The 21,699-nt window shown below is 50.3% G+C and overlaps 1 long non-coding RNA gene across 3 annotated transcripts in view; it reads right to left on the bottom strand.

The window, feature by feature from the left end:
- LOC132217107 (uncharacterized) overlaps positions 1 to 21,699 on the bottom strand; it is a 130,215-nt gene that overhangs the window by 21,577 nt on the left and 86,939 nt on the right. Inside the window, exons 2-4 of one of the 3 annotated variants that reach the window (XR_009448858.1) lie at positions 5,402 to 5,558; positions 1,264 to 1,371; positions 172 to 234 (exon numbers count right to left, since the gene is read on the bottom strand). This is a non-coding gene — a long non-coding RNA (uncharacterized LOC132217107). Of the gene's footprint in view, positions 1 to 171; positions 235 to 1,263; positions 1,372 to 1,937; positions 2,067 to 5,401; positions 5,559 to 21,699 lie in introns of those variants that run through there. The other 2 variants (XR_009448857.1, XR_009448856.1) reach the window with 2 other exon arrangements.

The raw sequence follows: 21,699 nt of genomic DNA, 5'->3' as shown, positions 1-21,699 counted from the left end.
GCATGAATGCTCCTTTCAGTCTGAGGAGCTGGAGGTGGGCTGGATCCATGGGGGGGGGGGGGGAGGGTGTGCAGTTGGGAGGATTAGTTAGGGAGAGGGGCGAAAAGCTGCAAAGCTTGGGGGGAAAGCTGAGACAAGAATAAACCCGCGACGAAAAAAAATTTTAACTACCTCTCCGCATTGAGCCTACAATCCTCTTGCCAGGGTGCAGTGTAACTGCTGAAATTCTTCTGCCTGAGAGATAAATGGCCTATTTTATTCAAGAGTGTCAAGTAGGGAAACAAAACAAAACAAAAACCCTTCCAAGTATATTTTCAGAAGATAAACTAATGCATGATGAGTGCCGGTAAGAGGGGCGCGCGGGGAGCAGGGGGGCCTCTCGGTGAGGAGTTCAGCACAGGAGCCGAGCCCCAGCGGCCGGAGAGGAACTGGAGACAACGTGAGAAAGGCCAGTCCTGGCTGAGGGTCTCCAGGGGCATGGCCGCCCTGTGTGGACGCTCAGCCACGGACACACGGCCCTGAAATCCCGGCCCAGGAGGCACGTCGGAGGGCGCAGGAAGCTGGGCGCCGGCTCTGGGGCAGGTGGACACTTGGAGGTCCCTCCTGCGTGAGGTGCAGTTTACGCTGTGTCTCCCCACGTTGGAGGGCAGAGGTGCTGCCTGGGCTCCGTCCTCTTCCCCCCCGCCCCCGTGATGAGTGGCCGTGAACACACCCCTGCACCTCAGAGAATTCCAGAACCTGCGATCCACAGCCATCCTCGCCACTGCCCCCAGCCCCGGGTCCACGTCCCAGGTGTTAAAAGAGGTCCCCCAAGTCCCAGCCAGTTGTTTGGACGGGTCTGTCACCCGGCTCTGGGGCCACGGGCTGATAAGACACAGAGGGCATGGCAGAGAACGGCCTGGGACAGCTTCGGCGTTTCCCTTTCCCGCTCGCAGAGCAAGCAAAACCTCCCCTCCATGCCCCTTCCCTCCCCAGCTCCAGGCCAGCGGCTGGGAGGAAGGGAAGAAAAAGTTACAGGTCATATAGAGTAATTTATTAGCGACGGCGCATGCCCCGGGAGAGTGCAGTTAATTAAAGGCCAGGCGCTTTCTGGAGGCTCAGAGCGGAGAAGAGGAGCCAGGACACTCTTGCAAATGCTGGCAAGGCTGGGCTGCTGTGTGGAAATTTGGGAGGCCTCTGGCACCCCACAACCCAGCGGCCGCCCCATCCCACAAGCTCCCGTCAAGGTCCCTTCCTTTCCTGGCCGCCCACTAGCGTGTGTACCTGGAGCTCACGGTTGCTCAGATTCCAGTTTTCCAACTACGTCGGGGCAGACACAGCCCCCAGCCTGGGGCTGGCAGGATCCTGACACCTGGGCCAAGGCCAGAGAGCCTGCAGGGGAGGAAAAGGAAGAACGTTCTAGAAGGCGAGAGCGCCCAGACCCCGGGCCCAGAAGGCAAGTGACATCCACTTTTTCTTTCCCTGGTCTTTCGTCAAAACACCAAAAATTAACCAGGGGAGGTATACGCATATGTGAAAAAAACAATTTAGAGACTGCACACAATGCACACACACAAACACGACTTTTTTTTAAAATTTATTTACTTTAAATACCAGGCTGTCTCTCCTTGCTACGGCCTTTTCTCGCACTGTTCTCCCCCCTCTCTGACAGAGCTTCCCTCCTTAATGTAAACGAAGGCATTTCCCACAGCCCTTTTGCTGGAATGTTCTAAAATGCTAGCATCGACACATTTCTATTTCATTTTATTGCAGAAACGTTATTTTATGGCACGGAGTGTGTGGTGCGTGTGAGGAGCGGGCAGGGGAGGGGGGCCTGCTGCAGAGGGAGCCCCGCGGTGCCGTCGGCCTCCTATAAATCCTGGAAAGTGACAGTAGGGCTGGCAGGAGAATTTGGGAAACCAACAGACAAAATATACAGAGCAGCCCATAGGCCTCACCTTTACGAGGCAGGGAGCTTCTGGAATGGATGGGCCGGGACCTCCGAGGCCACTCATTAGGCACTTGATGAATTGGACGTGGGGCCCATTGCCCTCCTGGGGCAGAGAAATGCTCGAAAACCAAGTTTTATTAACCTAATAAAACGAAAGGGGGGGAAAAAAAAGTCAGGAAAATTTCAGCTGGAAGAATAAATGCAGGGAACACAGTAAGTTAACCTACTTTTAATATATTTAGAACCATTTTGGCAGCCAAGAGCAGTTCTCAAAAAGACCCCGCGATCCTAACGGCAGATTTGAGCCGACTGGCTAGCGGCACAGCAGCCGCCCAAAGGAATCCAGCGAGGCCGCGTTTGCACGTCCTTAGGAACAAATGACAGGTCCGAACGCCTTCACCTCCTTGACACCAGAGCCAGGGAGCGCAAGAAGGAGACATGGCAGAGCGATCGATGCCTCTGGGGCAAAGAGGCATTTTAGAGAATGACATGGACGCTGCCCCCACCATCTGTGGCCACCAAAGGAAGCCATCAGCACCCGCATCTCAGAGCCCCCCCACCCCCCGGCCCCACTCATCCCCCCACACACATACACCCCCACGCGGCGGAGAATTCTGAACTAGAGCAAATCCGTCAGGCACAGGCCGACACAATAGGGCCCTTTTTATACACAAATGTCTTCGGGGACCCTCAAGCTTGGAGCGGGCGCCTGTGAGGTCTGTTTTAGAGCGGAGGCCAGCACAAGCCCGGCTTCTCGGCTCTCCCGGAAGACGTGCCCGCCGCCAGGAGCGGGTGGCCAGTCCAGCGGGCCACTGCCGGGTGGGCCTCAGAGCACGCTTTGTCCGGGGACTTGGCCAGGCCACCGCTCACTTCGCTTGAACCCCCAGAAAGCAAGAGAGCTTTATTATCTCTGGATCCCAGAGGCCAAGGCTGCCGGCGGCTCGGAGCTCACACAGCCCCTGCCTGGGGAGGGCGGACACGTTTCGGCAACAGACGTGTCAGCGAGAAGGAGCAGAGCCGGGAGGGAGAGCTGCCTCCCACCTATCCCGTTAGGGGCGCACCAGCTCCGAGCTGGCCTCTGGCACCGACACTCGTGTGACAACATGTCGACAGCAAATGCTTTGTAGAGCAGAATTAACAAGCCCCCTGCACCCCAATCCGCAAGTCCTAAATCCAGGAGGGAGAGCTGGCCCTACTCAGTGGCCAGCACATGCATCCCCATGGTCATTCCTTTTTTATAAAAGGATGTATATACACTAGCATTATTATATACACGTGCACAGAATGGCCTCCGGTGGGGCCGGGAAACAGCTGGGCATGGGTAGGGCCTTGGGTTTCGAGCCTGTAATCTAAGCATGTGCCCTGACCGGGAATTGAACTGTGACCTCCTGGTTCAGATTATTCTCTACTCCTTTCCAAGCCAACTTCTGGCCCTGACACACCCACACGGGGGGAGGGGACGGGGGGGTGAGGGGAGCGTCCTGGCAGCCAGGGCCTGGATAATGGGATGTCGTTTGCATGCTCATCGGGCTGTCCAATTCCTAGGGTATTTTTACAGCTCTGATTTTCTAAGTTGATTTAAAATTTTATTCCCACAGGGGATTTTTTTTTAAATATATTTTTATTGATTTCAGAGAGGAAGTGAGAGAGAGAGAGAAACATCAATGACGAAAAAGAATCATTGATTGACTACTTCCTGCATGCCCCACACTGGGGATCGAGCCTGTAATCTAGGCATGCGCCCTGACCGGGAATTGAACTGTGACCTCCTGGTTCATAGGTCAATACTCAACCACTGAGTCACAACGGCTGGGCCCTACAAGGGATTTTTTTAGGGCAGTGAGGCCCTTCTGTATGACGCTGGATGGTGGGTATGTGACATCATGCATTTGTCAAAGCACACAGAATGTGTAATACCAAGGGTAAACGCTCAGTAAACTACGGACTTTACTTAATAATCATGCGCCAGTATGGCCTCGTCAATTGTACCCAATGCACCAACTCAAGATGCTAAAGCAGAAAACTGGGGTGGCAGGAACTGGTTGGCGACTCTATTTCTGCTCAATTTTTCTGTAAACCTAAAACTGCTGGAAAAAGTAAAGTCTGCTAATAAGAGAAGCCTCATTACTGACGCAATAGAAGGAATCTTCCTTTGCCTGCTCTCTTCCCCGACTGATGTTTCCTGAGAAAGGAGAAAAATCCAAAACAAAATGAAACCCAAAGCCCTACCCATGCCCAGCTGTTTCCCGGCCCCACTGGAGGCCATTCTGTGCTGGTGCTGCCTGGGAGGACGGGTGCTGAACGGTGTCCGCAGACAGAGGCAGCCTGGGGCTCCTGCCGCAGCCACGGTGTGAGAAGCCAGTATGCTCTTTTTATTTTAGATGTTTCTAATTCAATTTATTTATTTTTCATTTACATGATACAAGGTGGGGGGTCTAACCTGATATAAACATTAGTTAATTAAAATTTTCAATTACTCATTAAATAATTTTATTATTTTCTCCTTGATTTTTATATGCTTTATTTTTTTAAATTTCTTTACTGATTATTTTTGGTTTAACACTGACGTCCCATAGCACTGACAGCAGGGTATGGCCACTATAAATACTCTGAAAAGCTGCTCTCCTTTTGCAGCTGGTCTGATCCAACTCATAGACTAGTGGCCCGCTGTGCAAATTCCGGCACATTGAAAGGAAATTAATTAGAAGAAATATTTTCATATTGCTATTCACCCTTTCTCTATAATAGAAGTGTCAACCAAATTCATGATCAACAATGACAGATGGAAACACACCTGTGCGATTGGCACCAGTGAGCGCTTTATAGATAGATAGATAGATAGATAGATAGATAGATAGATAGATAAACTTGCTTAATTAGACCTGCTTTCTGATGTAGCTAAACCTTTCCCAGCCCAGTGAAGCACCCCAACTTCTCTGCCAGGTAATTGTCAGCAACACAGCAGTAAATATCAACACGAAGCAGATTATTATTGTAGATCTCACAGGGAGAACAAAGGGTAAAATATTTAACTGCAGCAGTGTTTGACTATATTTTGCACAGTGAGAAAACGTGAAGTCATTTTCAAGGTCCACCATTTCTTACTTCTTTTCAGTCGGGTCAACTTTCTAAGCTTTCCAAATCTCCGTTTTCTGGCTGATGAAAAGAAAATAGGATTCCACCACCAGTCTCCTATTTATCTACTTCAGGACTTCTGTGAGGATCAAATGAGATGAGGCACGTGAAAACACTTCACAGACATTTGGTTAAAGTGTAAAATGTTTCCACCTGGCTATAAAGCAAGTCATGCTCCTGGGCTGAAGAAACTGCAAGGAGGCCAGTCGCTAGGGAGAGAAAGCTGGGCGTTGCTACGTGACGCCATTACCTGGATGGACACTTAGCATACTAGCCTTTTATATATGTAGATGTAAGCCCATCCATTGGGATTTCCAGGATCACTCTGCCCCTGACCTTCGAGGCCAGAGAAGGGTTGAGCCTGCAGATCCAAAACCCGGCCCAGGTTACAGCAGCGGAAGCACCTTGAGGTGTAGACTCTGAGGTGGTGGCTGACCTGGGGAGGCTTGTGCCGCAATGGGGCCCCACTGCCAGCCTTTGCCAAAGATGGGCTCTGGACAGAGAGAGAGAGAGAGAGAGAGAGAGAGAGAGAGAGAGAGAAGTTTGTAACCAAAAATGCAGCCATTCACCCAGCGTCCTCATGGGCACTGACATCTGCAGCCAGGGCCACCGTGTCAGCCCTGTCCTGCAGCCCCTGTGGCGCCACTACGTGGCGACTGGACCAGCTCCAGTCCCGCCCTTTGGCCCCTCTGCAGCAACTTCTCAAGGGGGTGTCCCAAGATCTCAACAGGGCATACAGAAGAAGACGCCGTGAATATGCTGACAACACGGGCTTTAGTTCTGCCCAGAGTGTGCAGTGTGGCCCTACTGTGCCCCCTGCAACCCAGCCAGCCAAACGCAAGGGAGCAAATCCAGTCTGACACCCCCCCCCAAAGGAAGGGGCAATGAGGGGCTCCAAGCACTGGGGTTTGAGGCGTCAGACCCAGTGACATGAAGAGTGACCCCCTCTTGCCCCTTGCTACCAGAGAGCACAGCCAGTTTCCAAATCCCTAAACATGGCCCAGTCCTTAAAATCATAGTTACTTTACAGGGTTGAGAAGGCTGCGGAAAGAGAGGATATCTGGCAGAAAACACAGGCTCTAACAACAAAGGGCCTCATTAATATTCAAGGAGGCTGCAGGCCCTGGGGTGGGGCACCAGGCTAGGTGGGCGAGGTGGAGAGGATGCCCAGGCACACTGGGCTCCCCCCATTCCCATCCTTCCTCAGAGTCATTCTCTAGACCAAGCCACAGACGTTTTTATGGCACTTGGTAAGTGGTGGTTGGCACTGAAAAATAAGCTTCAGCTAGTACGAGCCATAGCAAGTAATAATTGTCAGAGTTGATGTTTATAGGGTGCTTCCGACAGGTTGTTTCAGTAGCTCACACATGTTAACACGGATCACCTGCCACATTCTCCCAGGCCCTTCTGAGGGAGGTGCCAGCGTCGTGCCCATTTTACAGAACAGAAAGTTGAGTCACTGCAGCTGTAGTGCTGGTAAGTGACTGAGCTGGGATCTGAAGCTCACAGCCAGGCCCTTGTCTCTACCTGCCTCTTGTCACCCAGGCCACGATAGGCACTGCCTCTTGCTAAGGCTGCTTATAAAACCCAAGATCTGAGGGAAATAAGTTTCACTCCCCGGGTTTCTTCACCAGAACTGCTTCAGGAAACAGGAAGCTCAAGGAGAAACGTTGGGACCAAAGGAGTCATGAAAACGGGCTCAGCTGTGCCAAGTCACGTGGGGGCTGGTCTCCTGCGTGGGCTTGAGGATGAAGGAATGCTCCCCCCGTGGAGAGGAAGGGAGGGTTGTCGCCTCTCCGTGGGGGCACTTCTGTGAGACAACGGACTACTTTCCAGCACAACCCGTGAGAAGTTGTGCAAAATAAGAAGGCTGTGGGGAGATAGGTATGGACCCTCCCAGGGCCACAGCCCTGCAGAGCAAAGGGGTGGGACCATCGCAGAATCGAATTTTCTTCTTGTCCAACTAACCCTCCCCCTTCCAAATTATCAGCCAGATGAATGTGATCAACCATGAAACAGCTTTCCCCGCCATGGTTTGGGTTACTCTCCCTTCTTTTCATAGGAATAAGTATTTCTTTGCCTCTCCCCTGATTTGGGATATTTTTTTCTCTTGCTTCTCTGCTCTCCCAGCTCCAGCCCCACCTGCAGGAGGGAGGCGGGGCCTGTTGGCAGGAATTCTCCCACACCTTCCTCTGACTGTTCCCACCCTTCCACAGGGCTAGCAAGTATTTCTTGTTTTCAAACGGCTCAACACCTTGGGCCTGACTCACTTACTAACACGCCACACGTGCACTACCCCGGCACATGCAGGCCTCCAATATTGCATTAAGAGCAGCACACCAGTCAAGACCTGGGATGTGCCCAGCCATCCGACATCCCTTCATAGTAAAGACCAGTGGCATCCGGCCCGGGGTGCTCCGCATACAGCGTCCTGTGGTGTCAGTGCACCTGGTGCTTTTTGTTGGTGGAAGTTGGATTCTTTTGCGTCAGACTGCAGGGTCAAATTTGATAAGCATTTTGAATTTCCAAAATTTCTTGCACCAACTTGCAGCAACTTCCACGACCACAGCAATTTACGGATGGCCGTTTCCTCTGGCATTAGCCAGCGGAGGTGCTACCCATCTTTGGTATTTCTTGTCCATCTCAACCAGCCCCAACTTCAGATCTGTCATGTCTGAGCCAGAGGAGGCACATATTACTACCCCCTTGGGTTGGCCTTGTCTCGACTCCCTTCCCAGTCACGTGTGGGAGATCCCAGTGGCCAAAGCAAGGCTCCTGGGTAAGGAGTTCCATGAACAGGGCGCATGTCTATCTGCCCCACCCCCCTCATTCCACAGAGACTTAAAGTGGTTGGACATCTTCTGAGGATGCCTCTGATTGGGCCCTTTCATCTACGTCCAAATCCTCCGGTCAGCCCATGAGCTGGCTCCTTTTGTCCCCAAGGCCCTGGTCACTTCCACCTACAGTTGCAGGTAATAGGTATACCAGGGGAGGAATACAGCAAGTCCTCACTGAACCTCGCCGATGAGTTCCTGGAAACTGTGACTTCCAGTGAAACGACGTACAACAAAACCAATTCTGTCATACGCCAATCGACATGAATAAGAGCTAAGTTCCTACAGCATATTTCTGGTCACAGAAACATCACCAAACTTCCAAATAAAGAACCCAAAGCACTTCTAATATTAAGCATTGAAATAAATGTGAGCTATACATACATTTAAGAAAGATGAATAGAAACAAGTCAGATCATTATTTTCCTTTATTTCAGTTCAGGGTCCTGGGTGGCCAGAGCCTATCCCAGCAGCTCAGGGTGCAAGGTGGGCCCCATGCTGGACAGGATGCCCTCCCACTGCAGGGCACACTCATACCCACCCTCACTCAGTCGGCAACAGTGCAGACACACCTATGCACCGAACGTGCACATCTCTGGGGTAAGGGAGGAAACAGAACACCTGGAAAACCATGCAACATGGGAGAACGTGCACACTCCACACGCAGTGGCCGCAGCTGCGGTCAGCTTTTGTCTCATCAAACCCATGTTGAGTGAAACAACGTTATTTGAGAACCTACTCCACACACACACACACACACACACACACACACACACACACTGTACACACAGGAAACATGACCTGTGGTTAAATGTGTGTGTGCATACATAGAGGAAAAATAATAAACTGTACTGTAAGTCAGTATTTCTTGAGCAAGGCTCCCAAGATATGAACGTTCCAGAAAATGTTATGCCTTAAATAAAACGTTCCATGGTTAGTTAAATTTGGAAAACGCTGCTTCCTCCGACCCTCTCGATGCTTTGCACTGGGTCAAAAGTTCTGAGAAGTCTCGCTAGAAAGTACCTGTTCCACTGTGTTCGAGTCAGCATCTCCAGCACATACTGAGCTGTTGGACTTTTTGCTGGTCTGCACGCATTCGCTTCAGACGCAACAAGATGCCTCGCGTCTAGCACATGCTACACACGGGAGCAAACCAGCCCATCTCCTGCCTTCCCGGAGCTCTGTCCAGTGACAGAAATAGGTATCAACAAAGTCATCCCACAGACGTAAAGTTGTAGCAGCAGTCAGTGAGGAAATTGGTTGGGTGGCGTGTTGTGAAACCTAAACTAGTCAGAGCTGATCTGGCTGAGAAACCCAGGCCGGCGTCCCTGCTGAGGAAGCAGTGTTGTTGAGTGCGAAGTGATGTCCCGGGGGACATCGAAGGAGGAGATGGCAACTACTGCAGCCGCGGAGAGCATTCTGAGCAGAAAACGCCGCAGGAGCTCAGGAGCTTGGAAGGAGGGAACACAGCAGATATGAGGACCACCAGAGGCCAGGGCAATGGAAACAGGAATCGGGGACAAGTTTGGTTGGAGAGGTGGCTGGAAAGGAGAGGGGGAAGATCACGGGATTCTTATCTACCCTACTGACCATTTTGTGCATTACCCTGTTAAAGCCCTCAGCCCAAGTCCGCTAGACACACAGCGACAGGCAACCAATGAGCCAGGGGGACACACCCTGAGTAACCAGGGCATCCCCAACTGCGGAGTCAGGAAAGGATACTTGTAGGGTTTCCTGGGACATGAGTCAGCCTCAGGATGGTCTGGGCAGGGATAGGTCAGAATTTGTGAGCTATACAGGTGACTGGAAGAGATGGGGGTAGCACAGATCGGGGCATGATGTTTTGTCAGGCTTGCATTTGGTGGAAGAAGGCCAGGTTACAAATATATTTACAACTAATGGGTAGATGTTCTGAACTGCTTAATCGAGCTCTCGTGCTTGTCTGCTCCACTGGAGTATATTTTACTGTACAACCATTGTGAATTTTAGTGGCTTAAAACAATGATTATTTTGCTCATGAATCTGCAATTTGGGCAAAGATCAGCTAGTCTCTACCCCACTCCCCCCACCAGGTGGGCAGGCTCGAAGGCGGGGGCCGGCATCGTCACCGGGCCCACGTGCCAGCTGGTCAGTGGCTGGGCTGCCCCTCAGAACATCTACATGTGGCCTCGCCATGTAGCCTGGGCTTCTTAACTGCACCATGGGAGATCTCAAAGCCGAGTGTCTGAGGAAGCGTACCCAGTGAAATGGCATCACCTCTTCTCGCCAACACCCCGAAGCCGTGTAGCATCATGCCGCCACCTTCTTTCCACCGGGGCTGTCACCAAGGCCAGCCACATTCCAGGGAGGAAAGTGAGATTCCACCTTTTCCTTTCAGACCACCACAGTGGAAAAGCAGGGAAGGACGAGGACACACATGATTCAATTTGCATTTTGGAAAGAGCATTCTGGTTGCTGTGTGGCGAATGGATCTGAAGGGAGAGGAGGGTGTATGTGGGGAGAGCAGGTGGGCCCTAGTTTCCCGTTTGGTGTCAGAAACATGAATACTAACTGAAACTGTGTTCACGTGATTAGCTTTTGGAGTGGAAGCCAGCTAGCCCATCCAATCACCAAGGTATTGCTTTCCCTGTGTTATAACAGAGAGGAAGGTGGCCAGGTTACACTCAGGGTAAGTGGAAGCTGACAATGCATGCAGCCGAGGATTCTGTCCAGAGTTGCTTCTGACCTGCCCTAATTTGGATCTTACTAGAATGTTCTAAAGGTCATTCTGGAACATTTTTGTTATAGCCAAGTGCGCTCTGTGTTTGCTCAGTCCACTTCTAAGTCTTTGGGTGCCATGGTAGCCAAGAAAAACTCAATGCCAGGTTTCAGCTCATTTCACTGAAATTGTCGTCAGGCCTGTTTCTGGGCTGTACTGAGAGCTCTTCGCGCTCTCCCCTCTGACCCAGGAGTGTTCCGTGCCAGCTTCTGGTTCCAAAGCGCAGGATCCTGCCGAGAGCCACGCAGCCCGGCCAGGTCCTGTGGCTTCAGCAGTTGGGTGAGGGTACTGAGCCCATTTCCAGAGGAGCTGCAGCTCTCTTCCTTCCCTACCAATAAGACACCCTTTTGACCACTGGTTTAGCCACCCTTTAATTTAGATAAAAGAAAAATCCTGTTTCCCAGGAGACAGCAGATGGTCCCTTCACAGGCTGTGGAAGTCTATGTAACTCGGCAATAACTGAGCTCACAGGCCCACTCTGGGGCCGTGTCCGGCCAGTGAGAAGTGACGAGGCCCTCCGTCGTGCAATCAGATACTGTGATCAGAAGGAAGACCGTAGCTGTGCCCAGAAGCTTGTGTGTAACTGCCCCAGGACACTGGCTCTCAGGAGACCAGCACATAGAAGCCTCCAACAGAACATGTGTTTGCTCCCTTGGGCATGACCTGCGTTTGACTTCAAGCTCCTGTTTCAGCTCAGCTATAATGAAGGCTCCTAGGGCCAACACAGACCAAAACACAAGAGACTAGCGCGAGCACGGAACAGTCAGATTCCCCTGGCATATTCCATCTGGCTCCCTGTGCTGGGACGGAGAGTCAGAGGCTGCCAGCCTTCTCCACCCACTAGTACCTCCACCCAGGGCCTACCCCTGGGCACCAGCAACTGCCCTGTCCTCTAGCATCAGAAAGCCAGCCCAGGGACTGTCTCAAAATTCATATCTCCCCCTGATCATGAGTAGACTCTGTTTCCCTGGACCATTGTCCTGCTAGGGTGAGGAAACAGGAGTTCCCGCAGCTCCCTAAGTGAAACGCTCCATTGGCTGCAGGATAAGGCGATCTCAGAGTGCGCCACTCCAAACTCTCCTATGCAATCCTGCTGTTAATTACGTGGTCCTCTCGGCCATACCTTACCGGGCCAGCCCTCTGAAAGGCTGGGCTCACACAGGATGACAATCTGCACGTGGGATACATTTTGAAGCAAGGGGCCTTTCACCATTGCCATGGGCCTAACTAGTCTTCCAACAACTTTGCCCAACAGGTCAACTCCTTCAGGCTCTGGGTCCAAGTTGGAATGTTGTGCCAAGCCAGCTCAGCCAAGGGTTCCACAAGCCTGAGGGAGGGGTGAAGGATGAAGAAAAGACAGACAAAGAGAATAAGCTGGTTTAGGTGGATCTTCCTGTGCCTGGCTGAGGCCACAGAGAGAGATCCAGAGGCAAGCTGAGCCTTTATTTTATAGCCAGAGGTAAACAAGGTAGTGGTCACCATAGTTATAGTGTTCTTGTGAGTTTCACTTGTTTTGGCAGCCCTTGCTGCACCTCCCTCAGCCCATTTGCTACCCAGATAAGATCTAGGGAGTGCCATAAGGTCAAGCCTAATTATGCTAAGCAGGCTGTGCCCTCTAAGCTAGGACTTGTTTGTGGCTCTGCCAACAGGTCAGTCCGAGGCTTAACCCTATAGCTGCGCCCTACAGAATGTTATAAGAATGAAACGTCGAACTTCACCTAGAAAACTAGAACAGGCCACGTGCTACCGCTAAATAGATGGTGTGAGTGGCTCACTTAAGTGCAAAAGACTGGATTTGGGTAGAGTCAGCTTGAAACTGGCTTTCCTAGTTTGAACACTGATGTCCAACCCTCTTGACTTTCTAAAATGAGGGTCTATCCACTTCTACTTTGCAGTGGAAGAAACGGAGACTCAATCAGGGGATCTGCTCAGTTTCACAACTAGTGATAGAGATGGATGCACCCCCAAATAGCTTCAGTATCATGACTGTTCCCACCCAGTGCGTTTCATGTAGAATGAATATATATTTATTAAGATGTCTAATGAGCAAAAATAAGCTTCATGTGTGACCCATGTGGATGCTAAGAACATGAGGGAGGAAATGGACTTAAGCTATTTCTGAATTTTACAAAGCTAAAATCCCATATTCCAAATTTTTCATCAAGCCTCTTCTTTTAGGAAAAGGTTACAGATAGGTGTCAATTGGTACAACATATCTGTATAACAATTTAGCAACGTGCATCGAGAACTTCAAAAAGATTCATGTCACACGCGTAGGGTGACCTTGTAATTTATCATCCAAATCAAGAGATTTTGAGAATAAAAGGGAACAGTTTCACTAATTCCATCAGGACAACAGGAGAGAGCAGGGACTGCCGGGGCACACCTGAGGTATGGACAGCCTTTTTTAGTCCAAGTAAGTCCACATCCAAGACCCATCGTAAAGAAATCCCATTTATCCATCCATCATTCATTAATTTTATAAATACTAAGCAAATGCCTACTATATTCAAATACACTTATGTTAAAGGCCCATCATAACAGTGTTGATTTTAGTAGCAATAAGTAGAAAACACCTCCATGCCCTTTGTTAGTGACATGGTTATATTCTGGAAGATCATGGAAGACTAGGCAGGTATCAAAAACCAAGTTTTCCCACGATGAATCAATAGGAAACATAAGCAAAATATTACACAAAAGGTCTGAAACTACTGTATTTTAGCATGATCCCCATTTTATAAAAATATATAAACGTGTGTGTGTGCATTACATAGACAAAAGTAGCAGGCATTAGATCGAAGGTGTTGATGGTAGATTGCTTTGGATAATAACAGTATGAGTGATCTAGATTTCCTTCCATGTGTTTTTTTTTTCTTTTTGTATTTTTTAATTTTCCATGTGAGCATATGTTCATGTAGCACAAGAAACAGAACTCAAAATACCGCTGGCAGATTCAAGAGAGCTGCATTGAGTGGTGCAGAGAACAGCTGCTCCCACCTCGGTCCGATTTCACTCTCTGAGCTGTGTGACCTTGGGCAGGGATGGGCACCTCTGAGCCTGTTCCCTCACTGCAGGATGGGAGCAGAGGCAGGGCCTTGTCTTGGATGTGTGGGAAGAAGGATCAGCAGCATTTTCCCTCCCTTCACCATCTGTCCCCAGCCCAGTGCCCCCGCCTTGGTCATGGGCTTTCTTGGGTGCAGGCTTTATCTCATAGGAGAAGAAACCAAAGCTGAGGGAATTGATGTCCACAGTTCCTGCAGCATGACCACTGCAAGACACTCTGGTGATTGCAAATGATGTCTTCTCACCAGCAACATAGGGCTCTGGGAGCCCCAACCGTGGGCCCCGCCACGCACTCACTGTCTTCAACAACAGTACCAGATCTGCACTGAGTGGACTCTGGGCCAAATCCCAGCTGGGCACGCACTGGCTCTGTGACCTAGGGAGGGTCATTTATGTCTCTATGCCTTGGGTTCCTCAGACGTAAAATGAGAATAAAATAGAAGCTTCCTTCTGGAGCAATTGTTATGTGGATTAAAAGAGATAATAACATAAACATTCAGAACTGGACCTGGTGTGCAGCACGTTTAATCAATAGTCACTGTGCGTCATCAGCGCCTTGTCATTCATTTGGGGGGCCCTGACCCCCGCCTCTTAAGTCTAAGGAACCCAACTGTCTACAGGATGCCCAGAGCAAGCAAGTCCAAACCATGCATCTGTGGATTAAAATGCTCCTTCGCAGTTGCTACTGTGATGAGAACTTGGTAAGACATACATAACATACAATGTATCACTGATGACAGTCACTCCATTCACAGTGTTTGCAGCCATCATCACTATCCAGCTCAATGCCCAAAAGAAACCCTGTGCCCATTCATCAGTCCCTCCCCGTCCCCTTCCCCCAGCCCCTGGCCACCATTAATCTGCTTTCTGTTTCGGCAGCGTTACCTACTCTGGGCATTGCATATACATGTCGTCATACACTCTGTGACCTTTGTGACGGCTCTTTTTACTTAGCATGATGTTTCTGAGGCTCAGCCGCACGGTCGCATGTGTTAGGACTTCATTTTTTTAAGCTGAACAATATCCTATTGTGTGCATAGACCACATTTGCTGCATCCATTCATCTGTTGATGGACATTTGGGTTGTCTCCACCTTTCGCCTACTGTAAATAATGCTGCCGTGGACATCCCTGTACGCGTTCTTGTTTGCACACCTGTTTTCATTTCTCTTGGGTGTCTACCCAGGCCGGGAATTGCTGAGTCAGACGGTAACTCTGCGTGTAACTTGTGAAGGAGTTTGCCGGCTGCGCCGTTTCACACCCACCGCAATGCACGGAGGTTCCGATTTCTCCGCATCAGGATTTTCTCTTGACCAGCTGCTCACCTCCGGTCGGCCTGTGCCGGGAGCAGTGCTGGGCCCATCTCCCATCTGACACGTTTCCTCCCCCGGAGCCTCCTGCCTTCCGGGGCTGCGGCCTGGCCCCGTTTGGGAGGGCCATGGGAAGGGGTGCTGTTGCCGCGTAGAGCCTTTTCGGGCCTGCCTGGCACTACAGAGCAAGCCCCACCAGCCCACAGGATGGCCAAGTCCCTGGGCCTCCGTGAGCAGCAAACACGGGCATGGCACGGGCACTGCGGAGACAGCCCCCGAGAACACATGTGGTTCCCATCAGGCGTGCCCTGCGCAGCGTCCGTCTGTCAGCAACTTATTATCACTGACAAAGCACCCTCCCTTCCAATCTCGGGGAGCGCTCCCTGGGCCTGCGCAAAAGACCTGGTTGGGACCCCGGGTCTGCCTGGAGCCACCGTGCACTGCAGCAGCTCTGCTTGTGGTGAAATGCGTGAAACGGTGTCACCCTCGGTGCCCGGCACTCCCCAGGGTCAGAGTGGGTTTTACGCAACTCACAGAACCAGAGAGTAGAATGGTGGTGGCCGGGGCCTGGGGAGGGAGATGTTGGTTAAACTTCCAAACTTCCAGTTAGAAGAGGAATAAATACAGTGAATAATATCGTATTGTGTACTTGGAAGTTGCTAAGAGAGTAGATCTTACGTGTTCTCACCACCAACAAGGGGAGGGGGTTAACTATGTGAGGTGATGGAAGTATTAACTGACCTCATTATAGTTACCATTTTACGACATGTACGTGTATTGAATCATCACGGTGCACATGCTGGATATCAATTATGCTCCATAAAGCTGGACAAAATAAAAGAAGCGGGTTTTACAACTGGAAGGTTTGTGCTGGGAAAAGATTTCCCCATGATGAGTAGAAAGATGGTTCATCAGACGATAAACCTCAGGCTGGGAGGCCGTTAGAAATGCAGAATCTCAGGCCCACCTAGGCCTGTGCAATCAGAACCTGCAGGTGAACTTGGCCCCCGGCTGAGCCCCGAGCACGGTAGTTGGCGAAGTACCGCTGGGGAGCATGTGTGGGTTCAGGGGGGCGCTGAGCTCCAACCTCGGTCTCTCCCTGTTTGCTGTGTAGCATGGGCCTGGTCCTCAGCCTCCCCAAGCTCTGCTTCCACCCACCTGCTAAACGGCATCCAGAAGCGTTCGATTATTTTGATAAACCTGTGCTTTGCAATCATCTCATGGCATGTGTTTTAGTTCTTATTGCTGCCAAACAAATCACCTCCAAATTTAGCAGCTGGCATTCACCAATTGTTCTGAGTCCCAGAGGATTTTCAAATGCACCCCAACAGTCAGGAATTTAAAAATTGTATTCATCATTATCTGAGTCCCTCTGACTGTTTTACACATACATACACTGTTTCCGTGTGCATTGAATTTCTTAGGGTGTAACTTCTGTACGTCAAGCTTGCTCAGAACCTTCTCAAGGGTGCTCATCATATCAGAAACTCACGTCGCCATTGACAATCCTGCTGGTGCTACTTGATTTTGTCACCTGGGAAAAATAAGGCTTTACAATATCTTAGGGAAGCTTTCTTTGCCTTTCCTTCCTGAGAAACGCTTTGGGGGCCGTGTACTCTCAAAGCTGCCTTTGTCTTAAACCAGGGGGTAACTAAGCATAGTAAGACCCTGTGCTTTTCCTTGTTTTAAAATAGGACAGGAGCATTGTGAAAGTGGCGGCCACAGATAACAAAGAAAAGAGGAAGGCAAGCAAGTTCACTTCTATGGAAGTTGGTTCCCTTCAAACTACCCATAGTCAAGTAACTCTTAGAAAGCCTCCATGCACCCTTGGGGAATCAGGGCTTTTCTATAACACCCTACTATGTGCTTCTAATATTTCCTCATATGACATCCCTCCTGCTCCACAGGACACAACTGGGCGAGCCTAGTCCAGTTCGACCCCATTAATGTAGCAGGTGACTCGTCCAAGTGCACAGAGCAAGGGGCCACGCTGGCCCTAAAAACCCAAGCCCATTTTTCTGGGCAAACTCAACTGAGAATCAGAAGCCCTTCTCCTGGATGCAGACACCTCAGCCTGCACCACCCGGCACGTCCGTCAGTCACCTGGGAGGGAGATGCAGGGCAGCCCTTTTCCCAAATGCACTGGAAGCCGACTTCCCGACAGTCCCCCGGAGCCTGACTGCTCGGCAGGCCTCTCCACTGAAGACGCTGACCCTGCCTCTCTGGTCTGAGTCCCTGTAACCTGGGCCTCTTCCTAAGGTGCCGCCAATCCGCAGCTGGTCCTGGGAGCCCACGTGGAGCAGGTGGCACATCCCGGAACTACAGCACCTGCAGGGGTTGGCCGGTGTCTCTGTCAGACTTGGGAGCAGAAAGGACCATTATCTGTGGGTGCTGATTGCAGAGAATACTGTGTTTGGACTTCATTTCCAGGCCCGGGCCCAGGTTTTATTTTGTTCTGGGCCACCTGGCTGTGGCCAGAGCTCCGTGCCTTCAGCAGGACCCCTTTGGAAACCAGACGGACGTCTCTGGGGGCTGTTTACTGCCTGAGAAATAACAGTTAGGCCCACAGCAGGAACAATGGGCACTTGGAGAGTCTTACTGCAAGAGGGCAAGCACCAAACAGAGCTCGCTGGTAAACCTGGGGATGGGGGTGGCAGGAGAGGGGGGGGGAGAAGAAAGGAGCAAAGGGAAGAATGGGGTCAGAGTGATTTGTACGTGGCAAGAGCATTTGGTGAAGGAGGAAGTCCAAAGCGTTTTCTTGCGCTCTGTTTATGAGAGGGACCTGCACACGCGGGCCTTTCTAGGCCCCGTGGGATACTTGCTGAATCTTATGGTTTGTTTTGTTTCCCCGGATAGATTATATATGTGCTTTATTTGGTGAACTACATGGAGGTCATTTACTTGGTGGACATGGCACCCTCGAATGCCAAGCTGGGGCCCCCTAAGAGATTTGTCCATTCCTTTCTCCCCCAAACCTCAGACTGAGGAGTGCTATAACCACCTCACGCCTGCGTGTCACACCTGCACTTAATTACCAGTACTTTCTTTGTCTTTTCGAAAAGACTTTATTTTGGAAAATGCATCCTCTCTGTCATTCTGCAAAGTAGACTTCTTGACCGTTTCCACAAGAAGATCCAGTTCTGTGGGCAGCCCTTTAGCTTTTCCAACTCCTTCCAGGCAAAGTGAAGATCTGAGGGTTTGAGGGAGCCCATAGCTGCTGAGATCCCAACCGGGGCAACCCAGCAGAAACTATGGAGGCTGGAGTGTGTGGGGGTGCCTGAGGACTCTGGGGAGCTTTGCTCTTTGCCTACATCTCCTCTTAACCCTTAGTTTACCCTACATAGAAGGATACTGAGGCCCAGAGAGGCTCACCAACATACTCCAGGTCACTCAGCTAGTAGATGGCAGAGCTTGGACTGGAACCCACGCCTATCTGACTTTCCTTTCCTCTCCTCACAACCCGGCATAAACGGGTGTGCCTGGCTGTAAGGCATCACTTGTAGATGGAGGAACAGCCACACCCAGATCATCCTCAGGATTTATTGGCTGCCAGTCTGGAAAATGCCTCTAGCAAATACATATTAAAGTTTTGCACAAGAGCAGAATATAAAACACCCACATGTAAATATCTCCCTCTCCCTTCTCAGTCTCCAATGCTACCTTCATCCTGATTTATGGAAGCATTTCTATGCAATAGGATATGCTGGAAAGTTTGAGTTTGGCTCAAGAAAGAGTAGAGTATGTTAATTTCAAGGTAAATTAATTAAAATGCAACCCAAGACCTTTGGAAATAAGACAGAAACAGTATTCAGTGCTTGGTGTTCATCCAGACAGAAACAGGCCCACCTGCCTCCGGCCAGCATGGAGACAACCTCATTTTGTCTCGTTTTCATCTGGGACGTTTGATTTCATCATTCAAGGAACTCAGCTTTGGGTATCACCTAGCAGTTTTGCATTCCAGTCTTTTCATCTTTCCATAAATATTAAATATAGAGACTGCTGAGTCAGGTGGAGTTTCATCCAGGGTCCCAGCCAGAATCAGATGGCACATTAAAAGGAGGTAATTTGAGGAAAGTTTAACAAAGGGAACTGCCAAAGGTGTAAGCAGAATTAAGGAAACCGACAAGGCAGAGTGCAGAAACCCAGGCAGTGAGAGCAGGGTGGTGCCACCTGCAGGGCTTTGGGCCAAGGGCGGGAAACAAGCACCAGAATCCAGAGAAGGTAGCCGCAGAATGAGGACCACCGAGCCGTGGTCTTGGGGAGAGGGACTTGCAGGAACCAATACTCGACTGCTCTCCTCCTGCTTCCTGGGCCCTGCCATGCCCATGCCTGTTGCCAAATCCAAGCAGAAGGTGGAGACTGAGGACGCACTGATGCAGCCCATACAAGTCAGGCTCTGGGCACAGAGCAGGGCGGGGGCGGTGGGGTTGGGTCCCAACAGACAAGGACATCCGGCACAGGTGGTCTCATTCTGGTTTCTTTCTAGATGTGAGCCCTTGACCCTCCCTGCCTCTGTCTCCTCTTCAGGACGATGGGGGTGATCGTGGTTCCAGCACTGGGAGCTTTGTTGCGAGGATTGACAGCGAGACAGGCAACCATGGCTGCTGTCAGTCTCTGTCCTGGTCACTCAGAGAATGTCATCGTTAGAGGCATACAAGGCTCGGCTCTTACAATGGAGCTCATGCCAGGGCCCCTGCTTCCCCATGCTCACCTAAAATGACTGACACCTCAGATACCATGGGGATGACCATGACAACGATGACATCAGTAATACAGCTACTTAAGAAGATGACTGCAAGAATTAAAGAGGCTCGCGCACATTACACACTCAGCAAAGCACGTGAGGCAAAACCTGCAGCAGACTGAAACAATGGCCCCAAGTATTCGCAGCCTCAGGAATGAGACGCTGCTCCTCCCGTCACGAGGTCAAGTCTTTTTCCCCACCATTGACTCCAGGCCGGCCTGTGATTCGCTTTGGCCAATGGAGGGTAGCAAAATCGGTGGTGCAGCAGTTTCGAACCCAGGCCTTGCCCTCCCGTGTTGGTGACATCCTCAGTAACTCCAGCAGAAGTGCTACAGCCAGCTGACGGGTGGCCCCGGCCCGGTGCCCGTCCTGAGGTGATGTGTGAGTTTGTGCGGTGAACAGTGGATAGATAGGTCTTATGCAAGTGTTCAACCCTGGATCTAGGAGAGTGAGGCCAGCTCAACCCAACCGCAAGGAAGGAACCTGGGGAGGAGGCATCAGGATGCCATCACCCAAATAGGGAGATCTGTGTAATCCTGGCTCTGATCTTTGAACTTGCCCAGTCCAAGGAGGAACCTAAAACTCCCAGTAGAGGAACAAGCCTTGCACTGTGATCACATCTAGTCCTGGAACCTTCTAGAAGGTCAGAAGACTTACACACCAAAAGATCTGGTTTCTAAATCACTTGAGTTAATTTGGCTCTGTCCCACCACTCGATCCTAAAACAGCTGTAGGTGCTTCAGTATTTCATAGAACTTCTTTAGATCAGTTTCCTCGTCCATAAACTGAAGATATTAATATTTATACTCAAGAGAGACCATAGATATAAAATGCCCTGGACCAATGTCTTGGCTAAATTTTTTGTTTCTTTTTTACTACTTTTATATAGCATTTCACAAAGAGGAACTGAAAAGAGGTGACATTTTTTCTCTTTGCTTATATCACTCAATGGGAGCCCCACTCACGCCTCTGTCCGTGTGGTGTCAACATCCACCTACCGGTCACTTCTCTACACGTGCCCTGTCTTTGCTGGTCGGCATTTCTTGGAAGGCTGCTTGCTGGAAAGAGTCATAAGCAGTTGGCCTTGGTTTGTTTCTATAGATAGAAAGCAGTTCCAAGACTCCAACAGAAAAATGCCAAGTCAAATGTCAGCCTCACGATGAGCCCCAAGACTCCAGGATAAAGGGTTAATTTGCTTATAACAGATCAAATCATTATACTGTAAACTTTGCAAAGGTGCTCAAAATCTGATGTGACAGAGAGAATCCACCCTTTCTTGGAGTGAGGATGTGATCGGAATGGCAACAACAACTCACATTTCTGAGCGTGACTGTGCCAGGCAGGGCTCCCAGTCCTGTGCACCAGCCCATCTGACCCTCCCGCAAGCCTGAGCGGCGAGGCCATTACTGTCCCCTCGGAAAAATAAGGAAACTGGGTCCCAGGGCCCCAAGGAAGTGACTGAATGAGAATGGAACAGGCAGGAGAGACAGAGACAGAGAGAAACGAGGAAGGCAGGAAAGGAAGGAAGTAAATGGCCTCTAAGGTGTCCACAAGTTCCTTTCCTTTATTGTCTTCCTTCCCTTTTAAAGGGCGAGGGCAGAGTAACTAAGTAGTCAAAAGAAAATTGTTCCATGTACTTTACTATCTTTAGCTCCATCATTAAAAATCTTTTGGGTTTTAGCAAACGTTTCTTCTCCTTAAAAAAAAAAAAAAAAAAGCTACCCCTGGAATAATCCTGGGAGGCTGCCCTCCAAACCTCACCACTGTTTTCATAGGATGGCGGCTTTCCGTTTCCTCCTTTCATTTCTGCATAGCAATGAAACACAAAGAATGCTGCTTGCCCCCTCCCAGCCAACCATCCCATTAAAATTCATTCTCTCCTTTCGTCTTTTTACTGTTTATTTTACAAACAGAGACACAGTGTCT

Source organism: Myotis daubentonii, chromosome 15, assembly GCF_963259705.1.
Source record: "Myotis daubentonii chromosome 15, mMyoDau2.1, whole genome shotgun sequence".
In the NCBI taxonomy this organism is placed as follows: Eukaryota; Metazoa; Chordata; class Mammalia; order Chiroptera; family Vespertilionidae; genus Myotis; species Myotis daubentonii.
The sequence above is the reverse complement of the archived record's forward strand: the minus strand, read 5'-3'. Positions and strand labels throughout refer to the sequence as shown.